Source organism: Argopecten irradians, chromosome 14 (assembly GCF_041381155.1).
Source record: "Argopecten irradians isolate NY chromosome 14, Ai_NY, whole genome shotgun sequence".
In the NCBI taxonomy this organism is placed as follows: domain Eukaryota; kingdom Metazoa; phylum Mollusca; class Bivalvia; order Pectinida; family Pectinidae; genus Argopecten; species Argopecten irradians.
In genome coordinates, this window is record NC_091147.1 from 8,214,873 (window position 1) to 8,234,909 (window position 20,037).

At 37.8% G+C, this 20,037-nt stretch overlaps 1 long non-coding RNA gene across 3 annotated transcripts; it reads right to left on the bottom strand.

Annotated features, from left to right (window-relative positions):
- Positions 1-6,297: 6,297 nt before the first annotated feature.
- LOC138307909 (uncharacterized) lies at positions 6,298-12,975 on the bottom strand. 3 transcript variants are annotated; one of them, XR_011206060.1, is made up of 3 exons: positions 7,677-7,715; positions 7,091-7,198; positions 6,298-6,756 (listed from the first exon to the last, which is right to left on the bottom strand). It is a non-coding gene; the product is annotated as an uncharacterized lncRNA (long non-coding RNA). The 3 variants fall into 3 exon arrangements; XR_011206061.1 differs by lacking the exon at positions 7,677-7,715 and adding an exon at positions 12,718-12,975 and having other exon boundaries at positions 6,340-6,756; XR_011206062.1 differs by having other exon boundaries at positions 6,340-6,756; positions 7,692-7,709.
- Positions 12,976-20,037: the final 7,062 nt, after the last annotated feature.

The window sequence follows — 20,037 nt, forward strand, 5'->3', positions numbered from 1 at the left end:
ACAAGTTCTGTTCCCCTTCCCCCAAGGATGTTTGTGGCCAAATTTGGTTACAATCCATGTAGAACTCTAGGACAAGTAGCGATTTATAGGATTTACCTCTATTTCCCCTATTGGGCCCCGCCCCTCCTGCCCCCAGGGGGGGTCAGAGCCAAAATTTATACAAGTTCTGTTCCCCTTCCCCCAAGGATTTGTGGCCAAATTTGGTTACAATCCATGTAGAACTCTAGGACAAGTAGCGATTTATAGGATTTACCTCTATTTCCCCTATTGGGCCCCGCCCCTCCTGCCCCTGGGGGGTCAGAGCCAAAATTTATACAAGTTCTGTTCCCCTCCCCCCAAGGATGTTTGTGGCCAAATTTGGATACAATCCATGTAGAACTCTAGGACAAGTAGCGATTTATAGGATTTACCTATATTTCCCATATTGGACCCCCGCCCCTCCTGCTGTCAGAGCCAAATTTATACAAGTTCTGTTCCCTTCCCCCAAGGATGTTTGTGGCCAAATTTGGTTACAATCCATGTAGAACTCTAGGACAAGTAGTGATTTATAGGATTTAGGATTTCCCCTATTTGGCCCCGCCCCTTCTGCCCCGAGGGAGTCAGAGCCAAAATTTATAGTTCTGTTCCCCTTCCCCCAAGGATGTTTGTGGCCAAATTTGGATACAATCCATGTAGAACTCTAGGATAAGTAGCGATTTATAGGATTTACCTCTATTTCCCCTATTGGACCCTGCCCCTCCTGCTCCCCCGGGGGGGGGGGGGGGAGGTTCAGTTTCTCCTTTCAAAGGGATGTTTTGGTGGCCAAGGTTACCAAAATTTATTTACAAGTTCTAGATTTACCTCTATTTTATTGGGCCCTGCCCTTGCCCCCCCCAAAAAAGGATGTGTTGTGGCCAAATTTGGTTACAATCCATGTAGAACTCTAGGACAAGTAGCGATTTATAGGATTTACCTCTATTTCCCCTATTGGGCCCGCCCCTCCTGCCCAGGGGGGTCAGAGCCAAAATTTATACAAGTTCTGTTACCCCTTCCCCAAGATTGTCCCCATTCGGGCCCGCCCCTCCTTGTTTGTGGCCAAATTTGGTTACAATCCATGTTAGAACTCTAGGACAAGTAGCGATTTATAGGATTTACCTATATTTCCCTATTGGGACCCCGCCCCTCCTGCTCCCGGGAGGGGGGGGGGGGGGGGGATCAGAGCCAAAATTTATACAAGTTCTGTTTCCCTTCCCCCAAGGATGTTTGTGGCCAAATTTGGTTACAATCCATGTAGAACTCTAGGACAAGTAGTGATTTATAGGATTTACCTCTATTTCCCCTATTGGGCCCCGCCCCTTCTGCCCCGAGGGAGTCAGAGCCAAAAATTTATACAAGTTCTGTTCCCTTCCCCCAAGGATGTTTGTGGCCAAATTTGGATACAATCCATGTAGAACTCTAGGATAAGTAGCGATTTATAGGATTTACCTCTATTTCCCCTATTGGGCCCCGCCCCTCCTGCCCTGGGGGGTCAGAGCCAAAATTCATTCAAGTTCTGTTCACCTTTCCCAAAGGATGTTTGTGGCCAAATTTGGTTACAATCCATGTAGAACTCTAGGACAAGTAGCGATTTATAGGATTTACCTCTATTTCCCCTATTGGGCCCCGTCCCCTCCTGCCCCATGTTTGTGGGGTTACAATCCAGTAGGACAAGTACGATTTATAGGATTTATTTTCCCCATGGGCCCGCCCCTCCTGCCCCAGGGGGGTCAAAATTTACACAAGTTCTGTACCCCTTCCTCCAAGGATGTTTGTGGCTAAATTTGGTTACAATCCATGCAGAACTCTAGGACAAGTAGTGATTTATAGGATTTACCTCTATTTCTCCTATTGGGCCCGCCCCTCCTGCCCCCGGGGGGGTCAGAGCCAAAATTTATACAAGTTCTGTTCCCTTCCCCCAAGGATGTTTGGGGCCAAATTTGGTTACAATCCATGTAGAACTCTAGGACAAGTAGCGATTTATTAGGATTTACCTCCATTTCCCCTATTGGGCCCGCCCCTCCTACTGCCCCGGGGGGTCAGAGCCAAAATTCATTCAAGTTCTGTTCACCTTTCCCAAAGGATGTTTGTGGCCAAATTTGGTTACAATCCATGTAGAACTCTAGGACAAGTAGCGATTTATAGGATTTAACCTCTATTTCCCCTATTTGGGCCCCGCCCCTCCTGCCCCCCGGGGGGGGGGGAGGGGGTTTCAGAGCCAAAAATTAATTCAAGTTCTTGTCCCCTTGCACCCCCAAGGATGATTCGTGGCCAAATTTAGAATAGTACATATACCATTGTAGACGCGTGGCTAGGACAAGTAGTGATTTATAGGATTTACCGCTCTATTTCCCCTAGTTGGGCCCCGCCCTCCTGCCCCTGTAGGGGTCATGAGCCAAAATTGATACAAGTTCGTGTTTCCCCTCCCCCCAAGAGATGTTTGTGGCCAAATTTGGATACAATCCAGTGGGTAGAACTCTAGGACAAGTAGCGCGATTATAGGAGGATTTGACCCTCTATTTCCCATATTGGACCCCGCCTCTCCTGCTCCCGGGAGGGGGGGATCAGAGCCAAAATTTTATACAAGTTCTGTTTCCCCTACCCACCAAGATGTTTCTGGGGCCAAATTTGGTTACAATCCATGTAGAACTCTAGGACAAGTAGTGATTTATAGGATTTACCTCTATTTCTCCTATTGGGCCCCGCCCCTCCTGCCCCGGGGGTCAGTGCCAAAATTTATACAAGTTCTGTTCCCTTCCCCCAAGGATGTTTGGGGCCAAATTTGGTTACAATCCATGTAGAACTCTAGGATAAGTAGCGATTTATAGGATTTACCTCTATTTCCCCTATTGGGCCCGCCCCTCCTGCCCCGGGGGGGGGGGGGGGGGGTCAGAGCCACAAATTTATACAAGTTCTGTTCCCTTTCCCCCCAAGGATGTTTGGGCCAAAATTTGGTTACAATCCATGTAGAACTCTAGGACAAGTAGCGATTTATAGGATTTACCTCTATTTCCCCTATTTGGCCCCGCCCCTCCTGCCCCAGGGGGTCAGAGGCAAAATTTATACAAGTTCTGTTCCCTTTCCCCCAAGGATGTTTGTGGCCAAATTTGGTTACAATCCATGCAGAACTCTAGGACAAGTAGCGATTTATAGGATTTACCTCTATTACCCCTATTGGGCCCCGCCCCCTCCTGCCCCTTCGGGCCAGGTGAGCTAAAAATTCTTCTCATACATCAAAACAACAAGAAAAGAGAACATAGATATCACAGCACTAAGAAAGGATGGACACCTAATGACAGACACCACTTATAAGGCAAACTGAAATTAAATGAAAAATTCAAATCAGCCTTCACAATAGAACAGGATCACTCCATACCAGAACAAGAGGCCAATGGCCTCGTAGCACGATGGTCCAGTTAATTAATGTTCAATGATTGGTTTTGACTAATATTTTTGATTATCACTCATATGCACTGTTTAAACTAATAATTAATTACGACAATTCAAATGACCACTGGTATTTAATTGTTATCAATGTTGGTATTAAAACAATCATAAAATTCTTTCAAGACAGATGTCATTCATCAAATGTTAAGTTATATATAGATCAATAGTTTTATAAAAAAAATTGATTTGTGCAGAATTTGTTTTTTTTTTCTGAGCAGGATTTTAGTGTGAGCGTATGCAGAAGCAGCATCTTCTTAGTAAGAATATTGTTGGGACTTATTCAAATAGCATCAACTTAACTTTAATATTAGAAAATTTAATGAAATTCAAAATTTAACAATGCTGTTTATTCAAATTTATCAGAATATTGTTATATGATAAAAAATAATTGGGGAAACTTTTTCCTGTATGATTGCTTATCGGTATCACACATGTACAACTATGTATAATCAAAGTGTTAAGTTGACTAGACTTTTAAATGATACCTGCTGGATGAGGGCTTAATTCATTATAGGTGACAAAAAAATCAAAGATGTTTGGCTGTCCTGGTTATAAGAGGTAAACTGAATTTGCTTCAATACGTTGAAATTTATTACTTATCTTTTATCTCATTTTCTTCAACACAATATAAATTTCACAATTAAGATAACAATGCACAAGTTGTAATGGCTGGGTCTCGGCACAATGGAATGCATTGGCAGCTACAGTCGAGCCTTTCCCAGGGCCTTGATAACAAAATACATTAATTAACTCTCAACCATTGTTTTTCCCTTTAACAGTAAATGGTATATGTAACACATTTACACACACATATAGGCCTATAAACAGCATCTAGCACCTGACTTGTGACACTGTCCAGGGAATATAGATTATCCAACACAGGTACATGTAATTATGATGTCATGACACTTTGAGTAACATATTTAAGAATAGAAAAGTAATGAATATTTCTTAATTGCCTTAATGTTTTCTTAAACTATATTTCTTTTGTATGAAGTGGTTCCGTCGGCCATATAATTTCCCATAATGCATTGTGTTTCTCATTTAAATATTACTAAAGACAAAGAAGGAATGAAATATATTTTAATTCCTCAAAAATACAGTTTATGTCTGTTTGTCGCCAAGTTTTATCAGTTCCGTCCTTATCTATAACTACATGTCTGAGCCAAATTTCATTGCTGTTAATGGTGTATAACTCGAGATATCCTGTTCACAAGGTGATTTTCAAAACTAGGGGGTATGCTATAAGGACCATCACCACACCCAGTCATGCCTGAAATTAACATTACACAATGAGGAATAGATAAACTCCTTAAAAACATCAACCCACACAAAGCAACAGGACCCTTGCACCCCTACAGATCACCGTGACGTAATCGTCAGTTTTGACGGAGCTCACGAAAATTAAAGAAGAACCTATAACTATCCATGGACGATCCGAGAATGAGAAGGAGCAGAATTGTCCCCCAGTCTGCGCTCTTATCAATTCCACTGCTGGGTCATCGATACCCGATCACATTTATGCCATCCCGTCTGTTGTCTCTTATACCAGCCACGGCAATACAGAAAAGATCAAGTTGTACATGCAGAAATATGTATATGTGTTTCTGGTACGTGTAAGCAATGTCTAGACTAACACGGTAACTGTCCAACCCAGATCACTTCTATGCGAACTTCAGAAAGTGGGAATAGAGGATATGGATGATGATGAGGACCAAAACGAAGAGAGACAGCATGTACTAACAAAGTTTTAAAAAATAACTGGTGAAGCTGAAACATGACAGAGAGAAAGCTCCGGCATCATATTGACAATACCTAGAGGGTATCTTCGTCATATTACTACATGAAAATGATAATTGGCCATGGGCCATGAGAGTCACACTTGCAACCCCCCTCCTCCCCTCAAAACCTCCGAATCAATATTTTTTCAGAACACTTATGTCTCACTGATCACAAATCAAAATGTTAACATTGCATAAGTTGGGGTGAACTTCCGGTTTTTACGTCATCAAGATGGGCGCCATCTCGAATTTCACTAAAAAGTCAAAAATAGTCATAACATGGAAATATTTTCAACCGAATTAGACAAATGGGTTATAAACATGACCTTTGTTTGTTTGATTAATTAACGTCCTATTAACAGCTATGGTCATGTAAGGACAGCCTCCCATGTATGCGGTGTGTTGCGTGTATGTTGTGCGAGGTGCGTGTTTTGGGAGACTGCGGTATATTCATGTTGTGTCTTCTTGTGTAGTGGAACTGTTGCCCTTTTTATAGTGCTATATCACTGAAGCATGCCACCGAAGACACCATGCAACATACCCCACCCTGTCACATTATACTGACAACGGGCGAACCAGTCGTCCCACTCCCTGTTTGCTGGGCGCTAAGCAGGAGCAGAAACTACCACTTTTATAGACTTTGGTGTGTCTAGACCAGGGGACAGAACCCAGAGCCTTCCTCACAGGGGCGAGCGCTCAACTAAAGGCCAAAAGTGAGGTGATGTCAAGGGAGACGTTAGGAAGAATTAAAGTAATTTAGGAAGAAAGAAAAGATAAGATCCTAAATTTAGTCGCCTTTTACGATCATGCAATAGGGCCAGCAGGTACAATTCAGGAGCACTTTCTTATAATGAAAACTGTTTTTTATTTTTATTAATAAAGTAATTTAGGAAGAAAGAAAAGATAAGATCCTAAATCTAGTCGCCTTTAAAGACACCAAGCAATACACCCCACCCGGTCACAACTTGTCGAAATGCCCGGAAGACAACAAATTCATATATCCATGGTCTGATGTCGTGTTGCCTATAAGTAAGGACAAAAACAATGTAGTGTATTTGGAATTTTATGAATTTGTTTTAAAGGTACTTTAACACAAACAAATCTTATAAAAAAAAATACTCGTAACAGTACAAACCCTCTATATACATTGTATAGACCAAGGCATGACACACATAACATAACAGAAAATATGAAAGAAACAGATTTCTGTCATCATTATTACTTTATATAAAACATTTTTTCAATACTTCCAAGCCACTACTCTAAACGAAGACTAGTCATGCATGTGGGAGATCACGTATTTCCATGTCTTTAAGCAATAAAACATGTAGTCTTGAGTATCCATTTGGTTTGGACTGCCTCCTATGACGTCATCATCCGGGTCACTTGTCAGGTTTGTCACCGGAAGTCTTTATGCCTGAGCAGACGACTGATTCTCGTCCTACATGTCGTTCACAGCACCTCTCTAGCGCCTCCGTAAACTTACGACAGGCAGACTCGTCATAATTCTTAGCTGTAAACCAAAATCGACATGCTATTACGTTATCGGTTATTTGTAACCCTTTTGGCTTTAATAAAATGGCATGAACACCAATAGCAGTTAATCATGCATATAAAACAATAATTTTTCCCATGGTGTATCATCTCAATTATGGTTTGTAATAAATTAGTTCTAATTCATGTGCATATAAACATTTTCAACGAATATCAGCAAAGCCTTTTTAGAGGTGTCATACGGTTGTCTTTGGTCCTTGGTATAAATATCAGACTTTTAATAACATCTGGGTACATAGACCTCATTTTCTGCGTTTCTTTTAAATATTCATAAAATATTATTATGCACCTACCTTGCAAGCACGCCTGGATGGCACATGCCTGTTTTTGACAGGGGTCACGAACCGGATTCTTTTTAGCCCAAAATGGCATCATTGAGTAAATATTCCATATACCATAACCTTTTGAATAACAAAAAACACGTGTTAAAATTTTACGACTTCAATAAAGAAAACTCACACATATAATTATATATAGGCGGATGCATCCTTAAAACTGCAAACTTCCGGAATACATCAGTTGACTCTACTTTCATTTTCAGTCAAATTATCCTCGGCCATCGACTAAAATCAAATACTATTAAAATAGACGGACGGTCATAAGACAGATTTTGTAATCATTGATAAATGACATAAATACAAATAGCATCCTGTTGTTAAGATAGCCGTGAAAGTCATCAAAAAACGACAATTTTCAAGTCTTCTAGTGATATAGTGACATGTTAGTAATGTTATACAGCTGTCCACATGTAGCGCTGCCTGAAACATCATTTACATCAGTATAGCTACAACTTTTAAGAAGTTAATGTAAAGAATATAACATCCAATAGATTGATTCATTTATAAAACGTAAGATGTTTGAAAAACATATATGATTTACCCCTGCAGCGTTGACCGGAAGTTTACATTTTCCCGGGTGCGTTCGTATAAAATATTAAAGCAGCCGAGTCTATCAAGACTTATCCGTAACCATTTATCAAAAAGGACACGGAAGTTGTAGAAATTGTCAAAATATTTAATATTCCCACTATGATATGTCAGGATTGTATTTTCTGAGAATAGTACTTAGGTGAAAATTATATTTTCAACATTTTGATTGGAGGTATTTGCACGGAACGTGATTTTTGCGGGTATTATTTTGTGTTGATATTTTTTTTTCATAACCCATTAAAATACCTGTATGTTGTACTGAAAACCATGGAATGTGAAAACCAGTTAAGATTTCCTATACATTTGGCCTTCAGCATTATACAATGTATCTCGAAGTTTTGGTTGGCATGCACATTGCATCACACCTTAGCGCCACACACTGCATACATGGAAGACCGCCCTTACATGACCCCGGCTATCAATAGGACGTTTAAATAATCAAACAAACAATTGCGGACAAGGGAAACCTGTTACGATAGATATAGGGCAGACCCAATACAGGGATGCGTTGTCTTGTATGCAAATTAGAATTAAAATTAGAGACAGTATAGAAATTGGGACTCCTGGATCCACTTTTATTGCGGTGGCATGTCGATAAAATCCTTAAGCTGGCACGAGTTTAACGAAACCAATACTTAAGCGTACTCAAACTGCACTATTTTTGAGGATGAGACAAGATTCTAATACTGGTCATGATGAGCGGTCTGCGCCGGGAATGCCCGGTATAAGTCTACTTGAAGACCAAGATACAATTTAAAACTTTTTGTTTGATTAAATGTGCGTGTTTTGGGAGACTGTGGTATGTCCGTGTTGTTTCTTCTTGTACAGTGGAACTGTTGCCCTTTTTATAGTGCTATATCACTGCAATCTAATTAAAATTATATTTGTAATTCCGCTTCACTAAGATGCTCTACGTTACGCTCCAATACAAGAGCGTAACGAAGAGCATCGTAGCGGAACGGAATTACAAGTCTCATTTTAATTAGATTGATACCACTGAACCAGTCGTCCAACTCCCGTTATGCTAAGGGCTAAGCAGGAACAGAAACTACCACTTTTTAGACTTTGGTGTGACTCGGCAAGGGGATAGAACCCAGATCCTTCCTCACAGGGGCGAGCGCTCAACAAAAGGCCAAAAGTGAGGTGGTGTCAAGGGAGACGTTAGGAAGAATAAAGTAATTTAGGAAGAAAAAAAAGATAAGATCCTTAATTTAGTCGCCTTTTACGATCATGCAATAGGGGTAGCAGGTACAATTCTAGAGCCCTACCTAAAGGGCATCATGGGAGTACGTCGACATGTGGTGCACATCTGTGCCTCATGTTAGAGGAAGAAGGAGGTTAAAAGACCACATCAGGGATCTTCTCAAGAGTGCCCACACCACATCTGACTAGGCCCAGGAGGTAGGAAATCCTAGTCTAGTCTTGTACGTCAGGTGTACTGTTAAATAATCGGGTAGCTGAGGTTGATCCTTTTCTCCCTAACTTTGTTACTGATGAGAAGTTCACAAAGAAGCCAGGTACAGTAAAACAGGAGTCTAACAAAAATCTAATTGACCAGCATCGCTTAATCCAGTAGTCGGGTAAGTACAATTTTGAAGGCTGCCGGTTTCCTGCAAAATCTGCTCTGAAGATAGACTATTCTAGAGCCATGTTAACTGACTACAAGGACCGAGAAATTTGGGATCTGTTAAAATTTGGATTCCCGTTAGGTTTTTAGGAAGATCTTGTTACTCCGGTAAGTATTAAACAAAGGGAAATGAACCGGTTTGTACCAACCAGTTTGAATTTGGATCTCAGAAATACTTAGAAAATCATAAGGGGCCAAAGTACATTTGTATACCCAAAGCAGATGGATGAGTATTTGTAAAGGGAAGTAGAGACGGAGGCAGTCATTGGTTCTTTTGATATCAACCCACTTAGGACCCCCATTAAACTGTCTCCTTTAAATTCTGTACCTAAAATAGATTCTAAAGAAAGAAGGGCGATACTGGACCTCAGTCTCCCCACGGGTAAGTCCGTGAAATTCCAACATTACTAAGGATTCTTATTTAGGTAAGCCCATCAATCTCACTTATCCTAGAGTGGATGATATAGTGGATCTGGTCAAAGATAAAGGTAAACTAGGGTTGTCATTTGTTTAAAAGAGAACTTTAACGTGCATACAGGCAAATCCGTATAGATCCCGGAGATATCCACCTAGTGGGTTACATGTGGAGTGGGAAAATATAACTTGATATGGTGTTATCTCCATGGGCCTTAGAGTTACCTCGGCAGTGTCCTTCATTTGTCTTCAAGCAGGATATTTCATCATAAATCACTTGGATGATTTCGCAGGTGTGGAGACAGCGGCTACTAGCCAGAAAGCCTTTGAATTTTAGAAGCAGTTCTGCTGAATGGCGGTCTAGTTGAATCCTTGTCCAAAGCGGTTCCTCCTTCCACTAGAGTGGTATTTATAGGAGTTCTCTTTGACACAGAGTCTCTGACCTTAGAGGTACCCCCTTTTAGATTACAGGAAATAACAGACATTGTAGTGGTATGGTTAGAAAAAGATGAGGCCACCTTACAACAATTGCAGTCACTATTAGGTAAGCTGATGTTTGTAGCTAGACAGAGCCGTATTTTCATAAGTAGACTCCTTAACTGACTCTGTGATAGAACAGGATCTGAAGCATCTCTCACAGTGTATTTAGCAGTAAGGAAAGACCTCCTCTGGTGGAAGGAGTTTCTATCCTTATACAATGGGGTATCCATTATGAGTTTGGAGGCATGGTTTGCGCCAGACAGCGAGTTTGCTTCAGATGCTTGCTTATCTGGCTGCGGTGATTTTTTGCAAAGGGCAAAGTTTTCATGTTGTTTTCCCAGAGTTCATCCGTGTACAGGACCTCACTATAACTGTCTACAACTACTAACTATAGTTGTATTTGTTAAGTTATGGGGGCCATGTTCAGGGGCAAAGAGATCGTAATCAACTGTGACAACATAGCTTCCATGGCAGTTACAAACTTAGGTAAATCTAGGGTGGCCTTTATGCAGGGGTGCTTACGTGAGATATGTTTTCATGCTGCCTTTCACGAGTTTCAGCTGAGAGCTCAACACATTGAAGGGGAGTTGAACAGATTCTCGGATATCTGTCGAGATGGCATCTGATAACTCGCATGAAAACATGTTTCACGAGATCACCAGAGGGATGAAAGTCACATTTCACCCGATAGAAGAGGAGATCTTCAGATTCTCCCATAGGTGGCAGTGAACTATGGGTCCAATAGATGTATATAGTTTTCAATTTTAATGCTCCTGCTTTGTTATTATTGAAGGGGAGACCATTACAATATTAAAGGACGGTTTAAAAATCTCCATGCGAGCAGCCTTCGCTGAGGGTACTTCCCGAAATTTAGACATACAATAGCAAGCATTTTTCCTCTTTTTTAGGTTTTTCAGGGGGAACCAACTCGCTTACACCCAGTCTATATGTTTATAAAATCAATTTTTGAGACGAAGCATGAAAGGTCCTGATTCTATTCGTAATTATGTCAGTGATGTCAAAACAATCCACGTTTTAACTGACACGGATTATTCACAGGTAAGGCAGTTTGAAGTTAAGCTAGCATTAAGAGGCGTAGCTCGTCTCAACCCACACTGTCTCCACAGAGCCTCCCCCATCACTCCGCAAATCTTGCTAGAATTATCCATTCTATATAAAAGTAGTATTTGGAGATATTTTGGATAGTATGTTTGATGTGCTTAATTAATATAATAAATTTGATTTTTTGACTGTCTGCCTTATAGCAAATTATAGGGCTCGTATGTAAATTTAAGTTATTCTCATAATTGAAGCCCTTTCACCCTGTTCAGAATTTACAGCAATTATCATGAATGGACTTAAATGTGACAAAATATTTCGATATAGGGTGAAAGGTTTTTTATTGTATTTGTATCTATATTTATTTTCATTAAATGCCAAAACTAAAAGTTGTGTTGTCTTATATATAAGGGAAATAATTATATTTAAATTTCTGGTAGATTTGATGATTTTGTCGGTGTTTCCACATCCATTCCATTATTCAAGTACTAATCGCTTGCAATGCCCCAGCAGGACTTTTGAGTTTAGGACATTATAAGTTGTGTTCCGAAGTGACTCTTAGATTCAATTTGGATGTATTTTACTGCAAGAAAGTATGCTTGGACAGGTGTTCGCAACGTATTCATTTATTACGTTATTTTGATTTCCTCCTTTTGCTCGTTCTTTCTATTATGGGTTAACACGAAGACCTTTATAATAGATATCAATCTATGTTTTGTATGTCATACGTTCGGCTACTTACTCTTTATAACATTCTCAACGCCTAATATAGTTATTTCACCGTCGTGTTGTGTTAGAAATAATTCAAGGACGGACGAGTACGAAGTACGTAAGTTTGTCTTATATGCCATCAATGTGTACAGCTCTGTCATCTATTTGATTTACCTACCATTACGGGTATTACCAGTATTAATAAAGCCCCTAATCACCAACTCGCCCAAACACCAGTTATGTTGATGACCTCTTACGTACTTTTGTACGACAATGTAGAGTCAACTCGCCCAAATACCAGCATGTTCGAGTAGTGGTATTCCACAAGGACCCGTCCTAGAGTCAATACTTTTGATGTCCTTCCACGTACATTTGTACAATACAAAACGAAAACTTGCACATATATTTTTGGAAGATAAAATTATTAAAATCGCCGTTTCGCTTACAGGAAGATCACAATTAACGAGGGACTTATTTTAATTCATACTAATTGACAAGAGCGACATTAACACCCTACACAGATAATGGAAAAGGTTTTTGTAGTCCTCAACATTCATTTAATATTTTCAATGTTTATATGTTAAGTTATCATACTTAATCTTATTTTCAGAATGATCGATTCAGACTCAAAAATGGTTTAAAAGTAAATCATCCTTCGTGTATGATGTTATGTCCCTTGACCCTTATTCATTTAGGTTACCTTTGTATGATTTTCAGCTCCCCGTCTCAATTTTCATCCCTCTACGTTGTGTATACGCACGAAGACTTAGACTTTAATGATGCTGAAAAAGAAAAGAAAGGGAAAACAACGCAGAGTGGGTTATATGATACTAAATCGTGGATAGGGCCCTACCTCTACATGGCAGATCTATAAACGTTCGAAAAATATTGTATTACAACAGTGGCCGAGTTCTATATAATGGCTAAACAGAATTATTAGTAACTGTGAATGGATTTCTACACCAAATTTAATTATTTCGTCGATACCAAGCGGCACATCAAATGTTCTTTTACCCAGAAACATATAACAGAGATATTGGCAGCTCCGCCATTTTACCATCGGCAGATGTACCTCTGTAGGTACAATTTTTTTTTCAGATATACTAGTATTTTAATAGTAAACCAACTTTCTTTTGTGTGCGATTTATTTTCGCGAATTTCGCTATCAAAGTATATTTGCGAAAGTTTATCTCCGGGATTTGATATCTTCCACAATTCTTGTACTATTGAATTCAAATCCATTCAATTCTAATCCGCAAAATTCAATCTCCGCGAAAGAAAGTGGGTTGCAGTAGTTAAATACATAAGAATAATTTTGATATGTTACAAAAGTTCAGTAATTTTCAGATGGTTAGGGTACGGTTTTGGAAAGAAAAAATAATAGTTTAACTTATGTAATATTAAATAAAATGCACTGTCAACAAAGACATAGAAGGAATTTCCAATCTCTATGTATATATGTTTCTGTTTTACCAGACAACTTTGAAATACTTTTTTAAAAGTTCCTTCAAAAAACTATATATTTACTAACACCATAGAATGGTGGACGGACCTCATCGAGGAAACAACACAGGTGAAGTCGGATTAGGCTTCCATTATGTAATTTCCAGCAAATATGCATCGTGGGTTCCGGGTTTGTTCCCTGCTCATGAAACATCAAAGCTTCGCACAACAGATCTGTCGTGTAATCTGCATGAAAGCTTAACGAGGCACACCAAATGTTCGTTTATCAGATTTTTTTTAATTTCCAGCAAAACACAATCCAAAAATGGAGACAAATATGTTTACTGACATCAGTTCTTTAGTATGATAGATGGACCTCATCGAGAAAGTAAAACATGTAAAGTCGTATCCAGCTTCCAAGATTAAATATGGCAACAACGATGTTTCATAGATCCTGGGCATGTTCCCTGTTCAAGAACATTTACAACGTCGACGACTCTGCCGTGTAAACTACAGGCAAGTCTGGACAGCGGTTGGAAGAGACTGGGGTACTGTATGTTTTACTCGTTAGCAGAGTAAAGTTAATCGTTACTCGTTATCCGTTATTCAGAATAACGAATAATTGTCTAACTTTAACCTGATTTACTTGTTGACATATCCTAGGGGCAGATTATAGACGGTAATAATGATCCAATGGGTATCAAGTTTGCACCAAGACATCGACGCTGAATTCACCAAGACTGTAGAACAGTAAGGAAGATTGACGCTGTAAAATTATAACTTTAGTTCGTCTATGTGACATTCTGAACAAACGAAAATAATAAAATTTAATCGGAAACAGTTTGTACTGCAACAGGGGCCATGCTCCAAGTTAGACAGCAAAGTCGCCATTTTGGAAAAAAAAAATCCGTTTTCATATCCAACTGCTCCAAATTTTGTCATATAACGATTAAGAATCATGGACCTATTGTTCTTCTTTAATTACTGTTTTGATATTAAAAATATTCTAAACTTTCATTCAAGAAGATTAATTCTAAATTCAAACTTATAATTTGAAAATAAATGTATCTCATTGTCTCTATGGCTTTTAGATAGTCCAATATGATGACATCGATTTATTTTTTCAAGATCTGAAATGTCGAAAACCGCGTTGAAGATAAAACATCTTGTGATTGCATGTGTCACAAAGAGATTAACAACTATGCGTTTCGTATATATGTATGTCAACGAAATTGGACGGTAATTTTCATAATTATTTTCTTAGTTTTTCTTTCTCATATAGACTACTGGGGATATATCATCCTCGATACTCCAGGCTTCCGATCACTTACGATCTCTACACACCTGAACTTATAGTAAAACTGGAGGCAACAGAACAAGTAGTTTAGTCCTTTAGTGTAGAGATCGTAAGTGATCGGAAGCCCTGAAATATCGAGGATGGGGATATATGTGACACTTATAATATTTAGAGCCAGCTTATATGAAATTTATCTGGATCTGAAGCTTTGTGTGAATTGAGATTGAATGGTAATTTTTTTTTAAATCCTTGGATCATTCAATATATATAAAATAGAATATTTACAGTTTGCACTGACATGGACTCAATAACCATGCTTTCTAGTATTATCATTATCAGTGTATAATGATAGCACAACACGCGCGGCGATTCTATTTTTACGGGAATAGTCGATGGCGTAGTAACGTAGGGTCATGACCCCACCCACTTTTGGTGGGAACATATGAATGACTCAATTCCAATCAGCTGTTTCATCGGATTCGTTGACGATGACGGGAAAGAAAAAATATGGGTATTTTAATTAAAAAATAACCAACTATCGCAAGAATAAATAATATTCATTTCCGTGAAAAACTGTAAATATAAGGAACATATTTTTATTTTGTTAAGGTTATGAGGGTATAATGATAATGAAGCCTGTGTAAATTTTATGTAAGCCGGCTTCGCTGGGGTTACATAATTTACACGTGCTCCATTATCATTATACCTTTATAACCTCAACAAAATAAATATCTATTCCTTTAAATCATATGTGCTTTTCTGTTTTATCCCGAGTCATACTTAAAGAAAAACAATTCACATAGTTTTAATCAAAATAAATACAATTTATCATTCTTGTAAGCCATGAACAGATATGGGATGCTTAGTTAAAGGGACTAAATCGCTAAAAAATCATGTAATAAAAGATAAAAAGAATTATAGGACTAAAATTAATTGTAAAAGTTGTGTACTTTGTGTTAATAACAACATTTAAAAGTTTGTATAACAATTTTGTTCAAAATGGAGAAAAACTGAAAATAAATAGGAACGACCTAGTCACTATTTCATATTATTATCTTTCGGCGAGTTTAAACAACCCCTATGTGCATGCGCGACGCGTGAATATTCCAAACATCTGATCGAAGGAAATCTCATCTGTCTAATGGACATATCTGCTATCGAGTGAAAACACAAATTTATCGACTACAGGTTCCTGATTACTGTGTTAATCTAATAAACGTTGAAACGTATGCAGAAGTTTTGTGAAGAGTTTCCAAGTGTAAATAATTCTATACTCTACAGGTTTTTGTAGCGTTTTCATTATATTATATGGTTTTATACTTGCTTCTACCATTATTTTATTTTCTTTGTCATGATGTTATGTACTATTCCACTAAACCTGCCAATATTATTAGGCTTTTAAAAAATGGTCTAATATATAGACTTTATAATAAGGAAAAAATGGGGGAAAACTAATAATATAGGCATGTTTAGCGGACTAAGTAAGTACGTGTATTTCTTTTATCATTATATCAATATTTGACATTCCGTATACATTGTATATCCTTAGTTATAATGTCTATCCGTCTAATGGACATTTCCTATATATCTCTAGTTATAGTCTTTATCCGTCTAATGGGCATTCCTTTTATAGCCCTAGCTATATCCGTCTAATGGAAATTTCCTATTTATCCCTAGTTATAGTCTCTATCCGTCTATTGGACATCCCCCTACATGTCACTAGTTATATAACTTTTTTTTCCATCTGATTTACTTAAAACAATCAGCCTAACTATATATCTAAATTTTATGTGTACCTTTATGTATTCAAAGCAAAAATATACCTTACATTGTAGACCTATGTATATGTTTGCTTAATAATGTACATGTACACCTGTATTCATGTATAATATATAAATAATTAACAAGTGAAAATACCTCTCACTTCTTGTCATATTTCCATCAAATACACTAAAGCTTCACAGAACGTATGCTGTTTTACCTGGCAATGTAGATACGGGGGCGTAGTGAGGGGGGGGGGAGGGTTGGAAGGTGGGGGCCGAGGTTGACATTTTCGTACTTTATTTTAGACAATTTTCCGCTATGTGGCGCATTTCCCTAAACGTTCATGTATGCATATAATGTTGAAACGTTTAACAGTAAAATTTCAATACACATGAGCTAGACTAAAAATGTCAATCAAAGGATTCTACGTACTATTTTGAAAAAATGTATCTTAAAAGATGCATTTGTTTATATGACATAGCAAGACAATTAATTCATTATTATTTTGAGTTAAACAACAATGTGCTGATGGCGTATTCGGCGCTCGCAAATTCATCAAAATGCATCGTTAAACTCATCTTAGCCATTCTAAATCGTAATATTTTTTCTCGTAGGAGACTCTCGGCCCCCCAAACACCAAAATATCGCACCTTCGGCGCTCGCATCGCAATTTGCGTATTCATTAATTTCCTTTTATCGACGCCACTGTCTATAAATGTAACATGTATTAGCTTCCCAAAAAGCTAAGAAGGCTACCATACAGCATTATTTATTAGGAAGCAATAATAGGAAAGCTTGACGAATTGTTCTGTTCACAGTTAGCTGTCATAGTTATTATGACAATTCATTTTTGAAGAATGCTAATTTAAATGCTTTCACATTCAATGTAAAAGATAATCAACTTCATGATAATCGTGAAAGGGCCAATAGGCTACCTTTCCGAAACAAAAAATAAAAGTATCTTTAAAACAATTATAACATAGTAAAATTGATAATGATGGCCAAAGATGAGGTTACAACACTAACGAAGTTGAAGTTTTACCGCCTGGCGCAGAAATATTCAACTAACACGACGTCGGGAAACATAATTCCAAATGGCTGCTCAAATGAAATAGACTCTTCGCTTTGACTAAGATCAGTATTTCGTTGTACTACTGCATCATAGTGGCCACCACCAAAATTTGTAAAAGCTATGTGCAGGTCCATATATGTGGTTTATTTGCAAAATGTTGGATAGAAAAAACTCTGGGATCTGTTATTGTATCCCCATATGTAACCAATATGTTTACCCCTAGTGCCAGTGACAACGCAACAACACTTTCCTGACCAGCATATACTCCATTCCTTGACAAACGGTTTATTTCATTCAGCACATGCTGATGAGGATCAATTGTTGCATCGTCTGGATGGAAAAAATCTTGAAATAAATGAAGATTTTCATTCATGAACTCTGTAGCAGTTTGACTTAGGTATTCATGCGAATCCTCATCCCCTAACAAAACAAAACTTATGGCCCTAAATAAACAATTACCATCACCCAACACTTGTCTCCTCATTAATCCGAAATCATTAAGATACTGGTCCTGGTTCCTAACCTCAACATTCCTCTCCTTGGATCTTTGGGCCATCAACTACAAAAACATGGGTTTCCATAATCATTCAGATCATTCATAGATGAATTAATGTCTTCAATTTACAATTTTGATTCATCTACATTTGAAAAATTTAAAAGTATATATAGGATTTGATGTTTAACAAAATTTGAGTAAACAGTCAGCACTATACTATGGGTTATCTATGACATAATTTTGTCTCTTCAGTCCATAAATTTCAAAAAAATTTGATAACAATTTTCGTCTTGGTTTTTCTATTTGCTTGTGGTAATATGTCGTGACATCTTTACCACTTGGCCACCTCAGGTGTAGTGTAATTGTGAAAAAAATACATTTACTATGTATTTTCAAAATGTTATGTAATTATTTTCAAAAGTGGGCATTTAAATCAATATGAAAGTGGAACAGATGCAATTGTCAAAATAGTTAAACTTCAACCTTTCTTGTCATAATTTGTTCCGATATGATTAAGATATATATTTACATTACATTCCATATTATACATACCATAGCTCTTTAAAGGTATCAAAGGAAAAGCATTGGCATGAAAACAACAAAAATATGAACCAATATCCAAACTGGAATATAAATAACAAATGTTAGGTAATAAAACTCCATGGATGACTTTCACCTCTAGCAAAATGAATTGATGTGTTGATATGCAAGTTTCACATAAAAAACAAATCAATTTTAATACTGTTTCAAAATTTCATAGTCCTATTAGAGCATGCCAGGTTTAGGAAATTAACTCTACTCAGGTGGAGGGCTTGTGGTAATACTTGTATATAGAAACACCGTACCACTAAGTCACCAAAGTCCGTTCTTAAGGACCAATAACAGAAAATTCAAAGACATAAATTTCAAATTGCAATAAAAAAAAACAGTTTTTTGTGATCATAAACAAAGTAATGATATTTACTGTCATGTAGTTTCCTGTATCTAATGTAACCTGTGCCAATTATACAGTAGTTATGTTTGAAAACTTCATAAATTAAATAAACTGATAGTTCTCCAACAATAATGGCCAATTGGCAACTACATTTTAATTCAATAAAATAAATTTAAGTTTCACTATATACATATTGATGCTGAAATTATATTAAGTAATTAATTTATTTCTTCATCTTTTTAAATTTTATTTACATCAATAAAACTGACATTTTAGTATGAATATCTCACCATGGGTTCAATACTGGAAGTATTGGATTCAACGTTGGAACTGGCACTGACAGTCTGCATTTCTATGCAGTTCCTCAGAGGAATCTGCTTAATGATAGTGTTAATTTCAAGAAGTATGATTAATGAAAATTCTCATTACAACATTAAACAAGATTTTAAAAGCACGTTTTCTTTGTCATTGTCTACAAATCTGTACTGAATCACATGCCAAACTTGCAATTCATTTACATTAACAATAACACAGTGGTGAGTGTAAAACCATTTCAACTTCTTACTAGTTAGAGTCACCTGCTTTGCAGACAAATGAGGTTAATATTTGTATATTTACGTACATGTATCATTCTCAAATTAATGCATATCTTGATTCAATCAACGCTTATGAATAAAGAAAAATGAGGCCCATGGGCCTTAACGGTCATCTGACTATTAGTACAACATAGTTGTTTAAAGATTTTAGCCTATTTGCCGCCTGTGACCTTGAATGAAGGTCAAGGTCATTCATTTGAACAAACTTGAGAGCCCTTCATCCCAGCATGTACCAGGTCCAATATCAGTACCCTGAGCCTTCTGGTTCTTGAGAAGAAGTCGTTTAAAGATTTTAGCCTTTTTGACCCCTGTGACCTTGAATGAAGGTCAAGGTCATTCATTTGAACAAACTTGGTAACCCTTCATCCCAGCATCCTACAGGCCAAATACCACTACCCTGGGCCTTCTGGTTCTTGAG